Genomic DNA, 17,828 nt, shown 5'->3' on the forward strand with positions numbered 1-17,828 from the left:
TTCTGATGGCGTACCGGAGTTGACGGGAGAGCAATCGGCAGTCAATTTAGCGGGTCTTCACTAGACCCTCTAAATTGACCCCTGGTGGATCGATCGCCACATGTTGATCCCCCAGTAAGTGGAGACAAGCCCTAATAGAGCTACCTGTACAAGCAATGGTTATATTCCAATTTGGGGGGAGAGGGCAGAAAGGCCGCATTTTATAAATTGTTACACTGAACAAATAATATGGTATAGCCATGTTTCACTACTATTATATGCTGGAAAATGATACTTAGAGCCATAAGAAGTCCCCAATTTTTATCTTGCATCTTTCTCGTGGCAAAAAGCTGAGACTTCAGTCAAAAATCATGAGTTTAGCTGAAAGCAAAATTTTGATTTTTTAACATGGAAGACTAAGGTTTTTCACTGATCCGCCTATGGATGCACCATGCAACGCCTATGCCCAAGGATATCACAAAGATAGGAGGACTTCATGCCCTGGAGGTAACACCCCATTACTATAGGTTCTACCTTGACCTTTTTTTGATCTCCCTAGTTAGACTAATAAAGCATCCCACATTGTATAGGTGAGTGAACTTATTTGAAGATAACATAAACCACCCAAAACATACCCCCATCCTTTACTACAGGCTTCGTTGGAGATTTGGAAAAATTAGGTCAGAACTCCCCATCCTCTCCACCATTATCATCTCCTTTCCTCTCACATAAGTTGAAGGAAGTGCAACTATTTTCACTCCCAGGCTGAGAAAGTGCCCATTTGAAATGGCTGCAGTAGCACCTACAGGAGTATTTTCAGGTCCCACTGCAGAAGAACTGAGGCAGGTTTGGGGAAAGTCCTCAAAGAATTGGGAGATTCCAGCTAGTTTACAACTCCCAGACAACTGAAGGGGGAGACAAGGGGAGAGAAAGTGCAAGATGATCACCCCCTCAAGTTGTGAGAAGAGTTAACAGATGCTGGGCCTCACTGTCCAAAGGCAACACAAGGAAAGACGAGAGGCTCTGCTTGTTGGAAAATAGGACTCCTATGAGGAGGACGTAAGGATTTTCTGACCTGTGGGGTGTAGGGTTGAGATTTGAAGGGGCACTAGATATGCTGATATTGCAGACAACCATGTTCTGAATATATTTAGTTCTGTTTTCAGGGTTTGCTGTTCTACACATCAGACATATCTCAGGCACTAGGAAGTGATATCATTTTTTTATTATTGCTCTTTCAAACTTCTCTAATTTCTTACCACACTGGACATCAATTCAATGTTCATTGTGCAGAATGTATTCATATTTTGTAGCAAAGTGACTTGTCCTTTGGGGGGGAAAAAGAGAGGAGGAAGGGAAATAAAGATTTTTCTGATGTAAGACTTCCCTCTAGGCTTGTTAACCACGGATTTCATTTCACTTCTATCATCTGAACTAGCCAATATAATCCTGTCATTCAGTCTTTCAAACATTTATTTTATCTTTTTGTGTTCCAGCTCCACTGTTAATGAAATAGCATGTAATAAGAGCCACTGAGATAACAAAAACTATTAATATATCTCACTATGAGTTACAGTGACTGGGCAAATAAGATCTGACACAAAAGTCATCCAAAATCAAAACCAATTTCTACAGGACTTTTCCACTGGGAGGCGCTCTCAGACCTCTTCCGAGTGGGCACATAATACCTCATATAAACCGTTACAATTGGCACCTTTGTTGCAAGTCTCAGCAGAAGCACAAAGGATTAATTGGGTCAGTAACAATGAACTAACTTCTTACTCCTAGAGGTAGTCTTTCCAGAACATTTGAAGTTGACTAATGGAGCAGGGCAGGGGAAACTTGCATTGTGCTGTTCACTTTGTACCTTAACTATAGATAAATGGGATTTAGAGGTCATCAAGACTTTCAGTTTCACACCTTTCTTCGAATACTAATTTCATTTTAAAGAAGATTGTCTAAAAGTCTCAGAAAGGGCAAACTTGTCCACTGCCACTCATGTTAAAGTTGGCAAGGCAGGCAGCTCAGCATAGAAGATGCACAGTACTAGAGCACCATAAAAGGTCTAGTTAGACTAGCCTTCAATGGTTTTTCATTTGCCAAAACTGACATTGAGAAATCAGGGATGGAAAAAACAAGAAAGAAAAATGCTTAAAGTGGTAAAGCAACAAGATTTGCTTCAGGGCAAAATCTGGGGAGCCCCGAATATGTGTGTTATCAATAACTGTGCCAACAGAGCAGACACATACACCCATTTATGTGCCCTTGTTGAAAAAGTACGACACTCTAAAGAATATGGGAAATCTAAACTCAGAGTTTGTTAAACTGATAGCAAAGGACCTTGGAAACCTGCACTGATGGCCTGAAGGAACCAAACAGTGAGAATTGATTCATCAACAATTTGGAACTCAAGGGAACAGCCACCTTAAAAACTTATAAGCACCTGTAATTAAAAAAAATAATGTTCAGGCTTTTCAACTGCTTGATGAAGTGAACAACTTTAACTGTTTCAGACAACGTTCAAGTGTTCCAGGCAGATTTCCGCCCCCCCCAGCAACTATAGTCAATCCTTAATGTAACTCTGAAAAGAGACGTCATTGTGATCTTGGGAGACTTTAATGCACACATAGGAAAGGATAATGACACCTGGGCAAGAACACTCAGGAAGTTTTTTGTCAGGCAGAAGAACAGGAATGGGCAGTGACTGCTGAAATTTGCATCTGCTGATGACATAGTGCTGCTGACTCACTCTTCTGTCACTCAAAGATTCACAAGCCCAGTATAGCCCAGATGGTTTAATTAAAAGAGTGATTGATCATGATCACTAACAATTGTTAATAAGGACAATAGTCATGGATGTACAAGTTTGCAGAAGTGCTGAACTTGACACTGATTATCAGCTTCTGCGGACAAAAGTCTTCAAAGACGGACAGTTAATGGACCAAAATTACTCCAATTCGACCGAAGGTTCTTATTATAAATACATTATCAGACAGCCTTGTGTTTGGAACTGCTTAAGGCCATTGAAGCACTAGAGACTGACATCTCAGTTCCTCTATCATCTGATGAGGAATGGCGTTGTTTCAAGGCCTCAGTGCTGACTACAGCCAGCTCAGTGCTGGGAGCTGCAGCCCTTTAAATATCATCCAGAGATCAGTGAGTAGACACTCACTGAAGTTGGAGCTAAGGAAAAAAAGCAAGGCTACAATTTGAGTCGTTAAATAAATGTCTATTGAGAGCAAAAACAACGGCTGAAAGGGTTTGACTTTGGAGTGTCATCAAGTCATTGTGTAAGAAATATAGGGAATCTTGCTGGTCAACACAGGTAGACAGTTTAGAACAGGCTGCCACCAGGCACAGTCTCTGCACCATCTACTTAACTTTGCGGTGTTTTCAGGGCAAGGTGTCCCCAGCTTGTGCAGTGAAGAATCAGGTTGGCAGCAGCCATTGTCTGCAAGATCAGTTGCATCGATGGGAATATCATTGCAAGAGAGTCCTCAATTGTCCTTCGACTGCAGTCCCTGTTCCACTGAAGAGGGGCAGAAGTTCTAGAACAGCCACCTCCTTTCAACCAAGGAAAGAAACAGATCACTGTCCGTAAGCTAAAATCTGGGAATGTGCCAGGGTTTGTAACATCACTCGAATTACTGAAGATGGGTGAGAATATTGTTTTATTGTGGCTGCATAGGCTCTTCCAGTCCATCAGGCATACTAATATCAGCTCTGACGGCTAGAGGAAGGGAGGGTATTTTGCTTCTGTTCAAAGGGGGTGATAAGGTCGAATGTAGCAACTGTAGAGATAGGATGCTGTTGTTGGTCCTAGGCAAAGTCTTCATTTGTGTTAATGTCTCAAATCAACACTGCACTTCCTGGAAAAGGCCTGGTTACCCAATGAGGCTTTTAACCTGGTTGTTCCAGTCTTGACTAGATCTTTACCTTGAGACAGCTTTTTGAGAAGATAGTCAATTTAATAAGCTGTGTGCAGCACTTTTTAAGCACTTCAGTCAGGCCTTTGATTCAGAGCATCAAGCAAGTCTGTGGGATCTGATGAGGTGACTCTGCATTACTGGGAAGATAGAGTCATAGATAGAAGAGCTATATAATGGCAGGTACATGGCATGGTTTCCTATGTCCACGGAGTTTCGGCAAGGCTGCGTTCTGTCATCATCGCTATTCAATATCGGCATTGATTTGTTGATGGATAAGCTAGACGAGGCAGCTGTTGGTGGCGATAAGCAGAATGTCATTCTGCTTCGAGATCTCAAATATGCTGATGGCATTGTCTTGTTAGCTGGGTTTGGTGAATTGCTACAGCGATCTGGTTGGGCAACAAGCAATGTGTGTTGGTCTGGTTACACTGCTCTACAGCCAAAATGCTTCTGAAATAAATGTAGTCAAACTTTACTAATTCTGGGTCACTGAGAACGAAAATGATGCTTAAAATTGTTGATTGGCTCTAGTTTTCAAGATATGCTATTGGGTCAGTATATACGACCCTTGACTTGGGAATGGAGGAGGATAAGTGAGTTATAAAGGGAAGGGATCTCAATTGGCGAACAGGGGCTGCTAACAGGGAGTTTCTCAAGGGAGTTCTCCAGGTGAAGGAGGAGCAAATACAGGACCCTTGGGGTAAGTGACTGTCTGTAGTGTGTGTTTGTTTGTGTTTGGGGGTTACTTGCTGTGTGCTGAGCTTGTGTTTGTCAGTCTGTTTGTTTGTTTGTTTGTTTGAAGGACCGTGTGCTGTGGCTGGCAGTTGGAAGCTGTGAGCTTCAAAGGAAGGTCTGAAGGCTAGAAGCCTCTGGTAATTGGCTGAGCTTTAATCAGTGGGCGGGGCATTCACCCAGGCCAGGGCTTTATAAAGCAGCGCACAAGCGACCAGGAAGCTTTTGCAAACATGGGCTGCTAACAGGGAGTTTCGCAAGGGAGTTTGGAAGTGGAGCAGGAAGGGAGCGCGGGTCCCTTGCCGGTTCTATCTTATACCCTTTATTCCCCTTAAAACCTATAAACCAAACTACATTCAAAACTTCTTGATTTAAACAACCCCTTCATTAACTAGGAGAAAATGCAGGCAGAAGCCCAGCTGCAGAGTGGGGGCTATCCAGTTTATTGCACTGAGTGTAGCATGTATGATTACCTGCCCCATGGGCGGGTGGCGTATGTGTGCATTCGGTCCAAGGAGCTCCTGGCCCTCAGAGACCATGTACGGACTCTGGAGGCAAGGGTGGCGGAACTGGAGGAGCTAAGGGAGGCAGACAGGTATGTTGATGAGGCTTTCCGGGACACTGTAGAATTGTCCCACCTCCGGTCAGACAGCCCCTGCGCTGTTGAGGAGGATGAAAGGCCCAGGGAAGCAGAGCAGTCTACGGGAGCAGAGGGAAACCTTCCCATAGTTGGGACCCTCCTTCCAGACGGTGCTGGGGTTGCCTCTCGCACTGAGGTTACCTCTCCAGGGGAGGGAACACCAGTTACTAGGAAAAGGCAGGTATTGGAAGATTCGATCATTAGAAACGTAGATAGCTGGGTTTGTGATGACCGGGAGAACCGTATGGTGACTTGCCTGCCTGGTGCAAAGGTTGCGGATCTCTCAAGGCATCTAGACAGACTTATGTGTAGTGCTGGGGAGGAGCTGGTGGTCGTGGTACATGTAGGTACCAATGACATAGGGAAGGGTAGGAGACATGTCCTGGAGGCCAAATTTAGGCTGCTAGGGAAGAGACTGAAATCCAGGACCTCTATGGTGGCATTCTCAGAAATGCTCCCAGTTCCACGCGCAGGGCCAGGTAGGCAGGCAGAGCTTCAGAGTCTCAATGCGTGGATGAGAAGCTGGTGTAGAGAGGATGGGTTTACATTCATTAGGAACTGGGAAAACTTCTGGAATGGGGGGAGCCAATACAGGAAGGATGGGCTCCACCTAAACCAAAGTGGAACCAGACTGCTGGCACTAAACATTAAAAAGGTTGTAGAGCAGTTTTTAAACTAGGAGATGGGGGAAAGCCGACTGCTGCAGAGGAGCATGTGGCTCGGACAGAGACTTCTCTTAGGGGAGAGTCTAATGATAGAGAATGTCCAGGTTATAGTCAGGAGCAGAGGATGGAAGAGGATAAAGTAGGGGCCAGATCAGATGATAAACATTCACATACAAACGAATCTGATACATCAGAAAAGGGCAAACAAATAAACAGTGACACATTTTTAAAGTGCTTGTACACAAATGCTAGAAGTCTAAATAATAAGATGGGTGAACTAGAGTGCCTTGTGATAAAGGAGGATATTGATATAATAGGCATCACAGAAACCTGGTGGACTGAGAGCAATCAATGGGACACAATCATTCCGGGGTACAAAATATATTGGAAGGACAGAACAGGTCGTGCGGGGGGGGGGGGGGGGGGGAGGGTGTGGCACTATATGTGAAAGAAAATGTACAATCAAATGAAGTAAAAATCTTAAGCAAATCCGCATGTTCCATAGAATCTCTATGGATAGAAATTTCATGCTCTAATAACAATATAACATTAGGGATCTATTATCGACCACCTGACCAGGACGGTGATAGTGATGATGAAATGCTAAGGGAAATTAGAGAGGCTATCAAAATTAAGAACTCAATAATAATGGGGGATTTCAATTATCCCCATATTGACTGGGAACATTTCACTTCAGGATGAAATGCAGAGATAAAATTTCTCGATACTTTAAATGACTGCTTCATGGAGCAGCTAGTACGGGAGCCCACAAGGGGAGAGGCAACTCTAGATTTAGTCCTGAGTGGAGCACAGGAGCTGGTCCAAGAGGTAACTATAACAGGACCGCTTGGAAATAGTGACCATAATACAATAGCGTTCAACATCCCTGTGGTGGGAAGAACATCTCAACAGCCCAACACTGTGGCATTTAATTTCAAAAGGGGGAACTATGCAAAAATGAGGGGGTTAGTTAAACAGAAGTTAAAAGGTACAGTGACTAAAGTGAAATCCCTGCAAGCTGCATGGGCGCCTTTTAAAGACACCATAATAGAGGCCCAACTTCAATGTATACCCCAAATTAAGAAACACAGTAAAATAACTAAAAAAGAGCCACCATGGCTTAACAACCATGTAAAAGAAGCAGTGAGAGATAAAAAGACTTCCTTTAAAAAGTGGAAGTCAAATCCTAGTGAGGCAAATAGAAAGGAGCATAAACGCTGCCAAATTAAGTGCAAGAATGTAATAAGAAAAGCCAAAGAGGAGTTTGAAGAACGGCTAGCCAAAAACTCCAAAGGTAATAACAAAATGTTTTTTAAGTACATCAGAAGCAGGAAGCCTGCTAAACAACCAGTGGGGCCCCTTGATGATCGAGATACAAAAGGAGCGTTTAAAGACGATAAAGTCATTGCGGAGAAACTAAATGGATTCTTTGCTTCAGTCTTCACGGCTGAGGATGTCAGGGAGATTCCCAAACCTAAGCTGGCTTTTGTAGGTGACAAATCTGAGGAACTGTCACGGATTGAAGTGTCACGAGAGGAGGTTTTGGAATTAATTGATAAACTTAACATTAACAAGTCACCGGGACCAGATGGCATTCACCCAAGAGTTCTGAAAGAACTCAAATTTGAAGTTGCGGAACTGTTAAGCAATAGTCAACATGGTTTCTGTAAAGGGAAATCGTGTGTTACTAATGTATTAGAATTCTTTGAAGGGGTCAACAAACATGTGGACAAGGGGAATCCAGTGGACATAGTGTACTTAGATTTCCAGAAAGCCTTTGACAAGGTCCCTCACCAAAGGCTCTTATGTAAATTAAGCTGCCATGGGATAAAAGGGAAGGTCCTTTCATGGACTGAGAACTGGTTAAAAGACAGGGAACAAAGGGTAGGAATAAATGGTAAATTCTCAGAATGGAGAGGGGTAACTAGTGGTGTTCCCCAAGGGTCAGTCCTCGGACCGATCCTGTTCAACTTATTCATAAATGATCTGGAGAAAGGGGTAAACAGTGAGGTGGCAAAGTTTGCAGATGATACTAAACTGCTAAAGATAGTTAAGTCCAAAGCAGACTGTGAAGAACTTCAAAAAGATCTCACAAAACTAAGTGATTGGGCAACAAAATGGCAAATGAAATTTAATGTGGATAAATGTAAAGTAATGCACATTGGAAAAAGTAACCCCAACTATACATACAATATGATGGGGGCTAATTTAGCTACAACCAGTCAGGAAAAAGATCTTGGAGTCATCGTGGATAGTTCTCTGAAAATGTCCACGCAGTGTGCAGAGGCAGTCAAAAAAGCAAACAGGATGTTAGGAATCATTAAAAAGGGGATAGAGAATAAGACTGAGAATATATTATTGTCCTTATATAAATCGATGGTATGCCTTCATCTCGAATACTGCGTACAGCTGTGGTCTCCTCATCTCAAAAAAGATATACTGGCACTAGAAAAGGTTCAGAAAAGGGCAACTAAAATGATTAAGGGTTTGGAACGGGTCCCATATGAGGAGAGATTAAAGATGCTAGGACTCTTCAGCTTGGAAAAGAGGAGACTCAGGGGGGATATGATAGAGGTATATAAAATCATGAGTGATGTGGAGAAAGTGGATAAGGAAAAGTTATTTACTTATTCCCATAATACAAGAACTAGAGGTCATCAAATGAAATTAATAGGTAGCAGGTTTAAAACAAATAAAAGGAAGTTCTTCTTCATGCAGCGCACAGTCAACTTGTGGAACTCCTTACCTGAGAAGGTTGTGAAGGCTAGGACTATAACAGAGTTTAAAAGAGAACTGGATAAATTCATGGTGGTTAAGTCCATTAATGGCTATTAGCCAGGACAGGAAAGGAATGGTGTCCCTAGCCTCTGTCTGTCAGAGGGTGAAGATGGATGGCAGGAGAGAGATCACTTGATCATTGCCTGTTAGGTTCACTCCCTCTGGGGCACCTGGCATTGGCCACTGTCGGTAGACAGGATACTGGGCTAGATGGACCTTTGGTCTGACCCGGTACGGCCTTTCTTATGTTCTTATGGTCTTAATTTAAACCAGAAATGACTAAAATACATCTCTGACTGGATCTATGAATAAATCTATGACTGGGTTTGGACAGTACTTGCTTTTTAGGCAAAACAATGAATGATGCAATCTGAAGCTGGTATTGCATCATACATGATATGAATTGCATCATGTTATTCCTAGAAGTCATGGATGATGCAATCATAACGAAGCTTACATCACTCTGCTGAACAAATTGTCCTATATCAGCTCTAGAAATCATACATTGTCATGCTCTCTTATTTGTCAGTGTTTGATTGCAAAGGGACACATTTCTGTTTAGCCAAAGTGAGCAGAGATGCCTCGTACTTGTGTGAACAGTGCAGATAACTTCTGCTATGTTTGTGGTGAAGTGACTTTTGCATCATAAAAGCGCAGTATAACCACTATGGTTAAGAAAGCCTATCACCTTTATTTTGGCTGCAAAATTGGAGATCAGGACAAGAGGTGGGCCCCACACATATCCTGCAACAAATCTTCGCCAGTGGTTGAACAGGAAAAGGAAATCTATGCCTTTTGCAGTGCCAATGATTTGGAGAGAGCCAACAGATCATACCAGCAATTGTTACTTCTGCATGGTGCCTCCAGTTGGGAAAGGTGTGTCAAAGAAGAAAAAGTGGACTGTGCATTATCCAAACATTCCATCAGCTATACGCCTAGTACCCCACGGAGAAGGACTGCCGGTTCCTGATGCACCAGAATCATTCTCACTTGAGTCAGACGAGGAAGAGGATGAAACTTCTGGTCCTGAACCATCAATGTCACAGGACCCAAATTTTCTCCCATCCTCCTCCTCTGAACCACACCTCATAACACAAGGTGAACTGAATGACCTTGTCAGGGATTTGGAACTACCCAAGAGTAAGGCAGAGCTGTTGGGCTCCAGACTACAGCAGTGGAATCTTCTGGCAGGTGATGTTAGGGTTTCCATGTTCCGTGACCGTCAAAAGGATCTTGTCCCATTCTTCTTCATGGAAGGTGATCTTGTAGCCTGCAACAACATCGATGGTGTGATGGCAGCCCTCAACATCGTTCACGATCCAGATGAGTGGAGACTGTTCATTGATTCATCGAAGACGAGTCTTAAGGCTGTTTTACTGCATAATGGCAATGTTTTGCCATCAATTCCAGTTGGTCATGCAGTCCATATGAAGGAAACCTATGACAACATGAAACAACTTTTGAGGTGCATTTTATTTATATAACCCTTTTGCTGATTTTTAAAGTGTTACATAAACAGGACAGGTGAAATATTATCATGTAAAGCAACCATAAACACATGAAAAGACCTAGGTTTACAATTTATGATTAAAACTCTACTATCTACACAATAGACATAGACATAAAATGTAAAAACTTAAATATCTTAGAAACAGTAGCCAATCAGTTGTTTTAATTGTCATATTTGAATTCAGCACATCAAAATACATAATAAATAGCACATTTTATCTCTGAAGCAGATGACTTCTCAAAAATTGTAGACCAGTGTTATTAGTCCAGATAAAAGTAAGGATTTTCAACTATTTTATTAAATCAGTTTTTAAACTGATTAAAAATGTACTGGTTTATAGAGAAGGCCTCAGTTACACAAGTATAAATCCAGAGTGACTCCCATTGATCTCTGGTCATGTAATAACTCCATTGAGCTATTTACTGCAGTGGAGACAGCTCAGTATCTATAGGGTACAGATACTAACTCTACCTCATTAGCATTTTGGCCAATGTTGCTTAGTGAGGTTCTGGAAATACTGTGGGTACTCCAGGCCATGGACTGCAGGTGACAACTACATCCTTCATTGTTGGTGAAGGTCAGTAGTGAGTATTGGGTCTGTTGGCTGAGCAGGTCAAAATTGCAGCAAGATAGGAGATTGCTGGGGGGGGGAGGGGGGGGGAGCCTCAAAGGTGCAGGTACTCTTAGCAAATTTGCTGTGAGATCTCTGCACATGAGACAACTGTCTCTTGATTTTGGCAGTCTTTCTAACTGTTCCAGTTGTTTTTAGTCTCCTGTTTTTGACAAAGATCAGAGAGAATGTCTTGACTGTACAGCTCTAGTGATTTCAGTTTTTCTTGACCCGTCAGTCAGTCATGTTTTACACCTGGGCAAACAGGACTGAAACTGCATTGGCTGCACTGATCAATTATCTCTTGTAAGCAATGGATCAAATGCCTATGATCCTAACGGTCTTCTTTTATTTACCACCTGATTTATTTATTTTTTACTACCACTAACCACAAGATTTTACCAACACATTTGCAGTCATTTTCAAGCATAAACATATTTGTTCTAAGTGGCCGCATTCTTGTCTTTCCAAGAGGTCCCAGAGGGTAGTGCCACAAGGGACCTCTCCCATGGGGTGCAGCAGGAGTCCATTTTGTCACCCTTGCTATTCAATATTAATGAAGATATCGGAAAAGTTAGTGTGGGGAGACAGACTGCTGTGTATTCAAGAGTCTCCTGATACCCAGTGCTACACATCTTATGTCTGATCCAGCCAATACAGTGGAACAAACCACTTCTAAGAGACTGGAGACATACAGTTGTGGGAAGTTGCCAAAAAAGTTGGAGTATGTCTGTAATTGCTACTTTAGTTCAAAATCTGGGAAGCTTATTAGATCCTGGTTTATTCCTGGGTGGATAGTAGGTAGCAGCAGTAGCTAACAGTGCATTTTTTCCATCTGCAGTTAACTAGAAGAATTTGACTTTCCCTTTCAGATGGTCTCAATTAGCTATGTGTTAGACACTTCAAGATCCTACAGTGCACTTTACATAGGGCTACAAGAGGAAACATTTGCAGCTGAAACTTGTGCAGAATACATCTGTGGGTGTTTCACACAGGGACAATATTACACTAGTGCTCTGGGATCTGCACTGGCTCTCAGTTTTTCAGGCGGCATTCAAGGTGTTGGTTTCAACTCTTGAGAGACTAAATGGCTTTGAACCTGGTTACCTGACAGACGGCCTCTCTCCTGTTGTGCATTGAAAACCATGTTACAATTACAATCTATCACTTTGTTTGTAAGGGGTTTCCTGGTCCTGTTTTCAGGCTAAGGGGCTCAGTAGGGAAGTGTGCAATCTGGATTTAGCGGTAGTCAGTCTGCAAAGAGCCAGCCCAGATCAAGGTGGGATGAGTTGTGCCTCTCTGTCTTAGGGAACACCCTGCTTTTGTCTCTGTGGTTTTGGTTTGTGTGTGTTAGGGTTCTGGATTTTAAGAAATAAAATAGTGTTACTTTGCAACCTTCCAGAAGGAGTATTCTATGTTTTTACTCTATTTTTTTCTGTTTGTATGCCATGAAATATAAAAACATCTTCCTTTATAGTGCCACCACAGTTATGATTAATGGAGGGACTTAAGCGGGATCCCCCCTGGTTTAAATCAGAAGGAGCTGTTGGACATTTTCTGTGAAGGCCCCTTGATTTTGGAATTGGCTTTCCCTTAGGCACCTTAGAACTTGAATTTACTAACTTTCCAGGCACACTGAAAAGCTTACCTTCTTCTCCAGGCAAATGTAGGAGGGAGTAGGTTGATAAGCTGAAAAACTCAATATAATTAAGCTTATTTGTGTTAATATTGTAAAGGCAAAATTTTGATTGGTTGCATTAAATATTGCAAGTATTTAAAGCACCTAGTATATAGGACTAGAAGTGTTAAATCTTTACAAGTAAACACGCTAACCTAATTATTTCAGATTTTAATTACTTCAGATTTACACCTATACAACTAGTCTATGAACTTTTATGTCTTCAAGTAGCCTGGAACAGAGCTCAAGGTTTTGTACCCTGAAAAATTTAGGTACCATAGGAGGGAATGCTGGACAAAATCTTGAATACAGCAATAGACCCAGCAAGAGACTCTGATCTTGAGAGAGATCCTACTGATTAAATGAGTGTTAAGTATGGTCCAACATATTGACTTCCCCTGTAGATTCTAAATAACCTACTCTCTATATGAGTGCCTAATCCTAATATGATTTCATCAAACCCAAAGCCAACATCCTATTGAAGATACAGATTAGACAATGCTGACTTTATATAATTGCTACAATACTGATGTAAAGAAGCATTTTCCAAAACATATATTTATATACCACTCATATAAAGTTGTTTCTCTACTAAATACACCTGGATGCCAGCCAATCCCTCTGAAAGTGGAAAGGGAAGCTCAAACAGTTAGTAATGATTGCATGGACACTGTCCTGAGTACTAATGCCAGCTAATGAAAACATTCTTATCAGGACCCCTATGAAAAGTTGGCAGAGGTGCTTATTGGCCACCAGCGTTAGGACAAGTGGAAGAACTCGAGAGGGCATAGAAGATTCGTTAATGCACAGTCCATGCATGAAGATAGAGAGGATCCTAGCAGTAATTTGTGTGTTCTTATCCACCAGCTTTCATCCCCAAGAAATGTATGGAAATTGTTGAACAAGCTAAAGCTCTGTGATGTGTTTTTTTTCTTGAGTTCACTCTACAGTCATATTTGAGAGATAATATTGGCTCCTCTCTCTGTGCTTAACCTAGTTTGAACTTCAAGAAGCTTTCAAATTATTACTACAGGGTCAATATCAAGCCTAGTGCAATTCTACTGAGTATAACGGATTTTTGGTGCAATTCTATTGGCACACCAATCTTTAAGTTTTATTTTATAATGTTTCTAAATATGTTGCCTACTGCCTTGAGGGGTATGTTAAACAGAAAATCATTCATAAAACTCTTGCTATTTGAATAGAACCTATGAAACTTTCTGTTCTATAGTTAAATGTCTCGTTTTAAATTTATTTGCTGTTAAGTTTAAAAAAAATAGAGACAATACTTGTTTAGTGGGCCATCCCATAACAGTAATTAGCAAAATTATACATATCTACAGAGGCCAACATAATTTTCATAGATAAAATAAATACAGAGAGACAGAACTGTCCGAATCTGACACTCTAATGAGCCCTGCAGCTTCCGATCTATGAATCAAGTCTAAGTTAAATGAGCAAGCCAGCATTAGAGTTGGTCAAAAATTTTCTAACGGAACAATATTTCATTAGAAAAAAACGATTCAGGGAAATCAACATTTTTCATGGGAATGTATCAATTTTGTCACAACTTACCATGTTCTAAATGTTTTGTTTAGACTGTATTGTTTTGTCTTTTATATTATAATAAAATAAGTAATAATATAACAAAAGTTGAAATGAAAAAGTCAAAATGAAATATTTCAAAGAGGTTGAAATTATATATATATTTCAAAATATTTCACTGTGTGAAAAATTCAGAGATTTTGATTTTTCATCTCAATTTGGAACCAAACCAGTTTTTGAGTTCTTGGAGTTTTCCACACAACAGACCAGGTCTAGCCAACACCTCCATGCTGGATACCATTCATCAGAAGACCATCTCTTGAAGGAAAAAAAAAGAAACAGTAGCAAGATTAGAGATGGCATAAGACAAAAATTGGATCCTGCTCAAAACTCTTCCAAATTTCACTGGTGCTTGGATCTAGGAATTCGGTTCAGTCAGCTTCACACATAGGAGCCTCTACAAAGTGCAGATCCCCACCTAGACTTACTCAAAGTTTTGGGATTCAGACTTTTGGCTGAGCCCATTATTGAGATGGAAACAGCCCTAGAGTTTATATTCAGATCTAAAGTTTCCCAAGTTTGGAAGTGTTCAAATCTCCAGTCAGTACTCATTACGAAACTTTCATAGTACTACTGAGCACAGCCACAGGTCCTTCTCCAGATGCTCAAATACTATGATGATGGAAGCCATATAAGAACCTAGACAGAGTTCTCCTCCTGTACTATAAACTAACCTGAGAAAAGCATATGCATGCACCATCATCAGTTTCTATTAACAGAATTATATCAAATGACCAATGAAGAGAACTAAAGGGAAAAGAAGTGTCAAGCGCCTTAGTGCGATGATGCCTACCCTCTTAATTCCATCCAGTACTACATCTCATTCTTGTGAAAAAGAATAAAGGAAATCTGATCTTCGTTCAGAGTTAGGGAAAATGCTAACTGAAAAATCGATTTCTAAATATCTAGTACCACTGCTGAAAAGGGACACCGGAAGTAAGTGTCAAAGAAAAATAATAATAATTTGGAGGTTAGGTACAGATCAGAGTCCCTGAAAAGATCATTGAAAATTCAATTATAATCCAAGATCATCTCCTCTTACCAGCCATCCACTGCTAATATGCCACAGTAAAGTAGCCAAAAATCTGGTACATGCATGCAGCAACTATGTAAACCATCTGCTACCTAAAACATCAGCTGAGAGAAAGATGATGGACATATGGGAATATCAGCAGTGAATCACCCCTTTAAGGGGAAAAACAGCCTCTGGTAAAATGAAACTATGAAAACAAAGGCAGCATGGCCAAGCAGCTGAGAATGACAATAGGTATGGTGGAGAAGCAGACACAACTGGTACCATTTTGGAGGCCCTCAAGGATCATTTGAATATTTTCTCCTGCCATATGCTCAGCTACTGTACCAAGAGAGTTTCAGTTTCCCATTGTGTCTTCTCCATTAGTGAAGGAGCTCAGATAATGAGATAGAAGCATCAGAGACAGCATAACACAGAAGCTTGTCACATTTAAATGATGCCAGAGGGGACCAGCAAAGACCACTAAGGAAGGGGAAATTTTTCCTTAGTACAAAAAAGAGTTTCAGTTTACTTTGTAAGATGAATGAAGGGTTGAACAATTCCTATATGGCTTATTTGCTCCCTCATTCCTAACTGACAATGCCGGTTAGTAAGAATTATTACTACATGTTTTCACCATTTCACAGGAACTGGCATAATTGAACCAACCACATGATCCATCTAGTCTGATATTTTTTCTCCAACATTACCTAATGCCAGATGCCGCAGAGAAAAGCACAAAACACTCGCAGTGTACCACATCAGGGTAGAAGAAATTTCTTCCTGCCTTCATTTAGCAATCAGCTTATAAACTGTAGGGTGGCGCTGCCAAAATAAGACAGCAATGATAATCAGCATTAAAACAAGTTACCATTAGCAAAACATACACAGAGATTCCCCAGCCTGGGGTTCACTCAGCACTTCCACGTGAAGCCCTGTCTTCTCAGAGGCATCCTCCCACTCACTTCTTACCTGTGCAAGAGGAGGGGAACATAAGGCTGGATTTAAGCCCTTGTACAATGGGGATGAGACATCTCCCTGGCACCTTGTGATGCAGTTTATGATCTAGAACATGAGGATTTATAGACACTGGGCCCAATTCCCCACTGCCTTGCACTTTGTGTACCCACTTACACTTGTGCAGACCCAGTGTAAAATGCTACCAATTATGCTGGAAGCATTTTTGTACCTGTGTAAACCCACTGTAACTTTATCTTAGCGCTATTGGCAATGCAGATATTATTCAGATTATTTGAACAAATGCCCGGTTTAGTTTTGGGGTTTATTGTTTAATCCTACAAAGATTTTGTCTCTCATCCTGTGAACAAGAAACCATATCCTTTCATCCATTTTATATATGTCACCTTAATTTCTTCAGTGAGAGTAGTGGTTAGCGCCTGAAAAAATAATTCTGGTGTCCTCAATCTGGCTTGCTCAGCTTTGGCCTCCAACATCTGACGTGTTGCTAATAGAGTTGCACCAGGAGTCCACGTGCCAAAAATAAGACTTCCACTGTTACATGCAGTGTAGTTGCAGCTGTGTCAGTCCCCGGATATTAGAGAGATGAGGTGGTAATTTTTTGGCCTTCCACGGTGTTTGAGCTTGAAGGAATTCACACAGCTCTGCTATAGAATAATCATTTGTACTATAGAATAATTTGCCTTTCAAAATTCTTTAAAAACATGTATTAAACTTCACAAAGAGCCTGGTATTGCAAGGTGTTGAAAACCATATGTGTTAAGGTTTCTCAACACCTCTCAGTAGTACCCATAAGGCATGGGACGAAAATATCATCACACTCCTTTTTCAAAGCAGACTCAAAGACTTTCTCTGGACCACACAGCAAGTCATTTGCAGTATGGTACTTAAGCATGTGCCTAACATTACCCACAAGTAGTCTCTGAGTGGCGTCAATGAGACTACTAATCTTTTTAAAGTTAAGTTTGTGCTTAAGCAGCTGGCTGAATTGGGCCCAGAACTGGTGACTACTCCCCATTCTGTGATCTAACCATTAGACACATCTGACATTAGTGAGAAGAAACCTTACCAATGGTACCATGTATAGCACTTCACTTAAAAAAATAAAATAAAAGGGAAAAATGAGTCTGGAAAACTTCTCAGATTATTATTCATCCAATTTACACCCCAGAGGTTGAAGGAACTGGAGAGTAGCGAGAACAATTAAGATTTATCATAGTGGGTAGACCTTACTTTTTGTGTCTGAAACCATTTCTACTCCCTTTCCAAAATACAGGAATAAATATTATCTACACACACACACACACACACACACACCTCAACTGAAGCAAATACACAAATCAAACACCCATCTTGTCTCTTATCAGGGACTCAGAGCTGCGTCTATGCTGCCATCCGTCTACCTGCATGCTGTGCTCCATGTCAGTTGCTTGACTAGGTGGGAGTTTCATTACAGAGAAAGATGACCTGAGGCAGCCACTCGAGAGAAATTATTTCATCATGAACCAAACACTGGAGCTTTATTGGTTTCAATGCTAGAATAGTTGGGTTTCCCCCTTTGCTGACAGGTGTGTTACAAGGCTGTGCACATGTCTGCATATCAAGTTCTGGATTTGAGTTAGGTGGTTTGAGATTGCTCTTGATTTCCATTCTCTCAACCATCCCTTTCTCTCCCTGTTGTAGCCTCCCATAAGGCTCTTGGCTTCCTGTCT

This window comes from Chrysemys picta, chromosome 3 (genome assembly GCF_011386835.1).
Source record: "Chrysemys picta bellii isolate R12L10 chromosome 3, ASM1138683v2, whole genome shotgun sequence".
In the NCBI taxonomy this organism is placed as follows: Eukaryota; Metazoa; Chordata; order Testudines; family Emydidae; genus Chrysemys; species Chrysemys picta.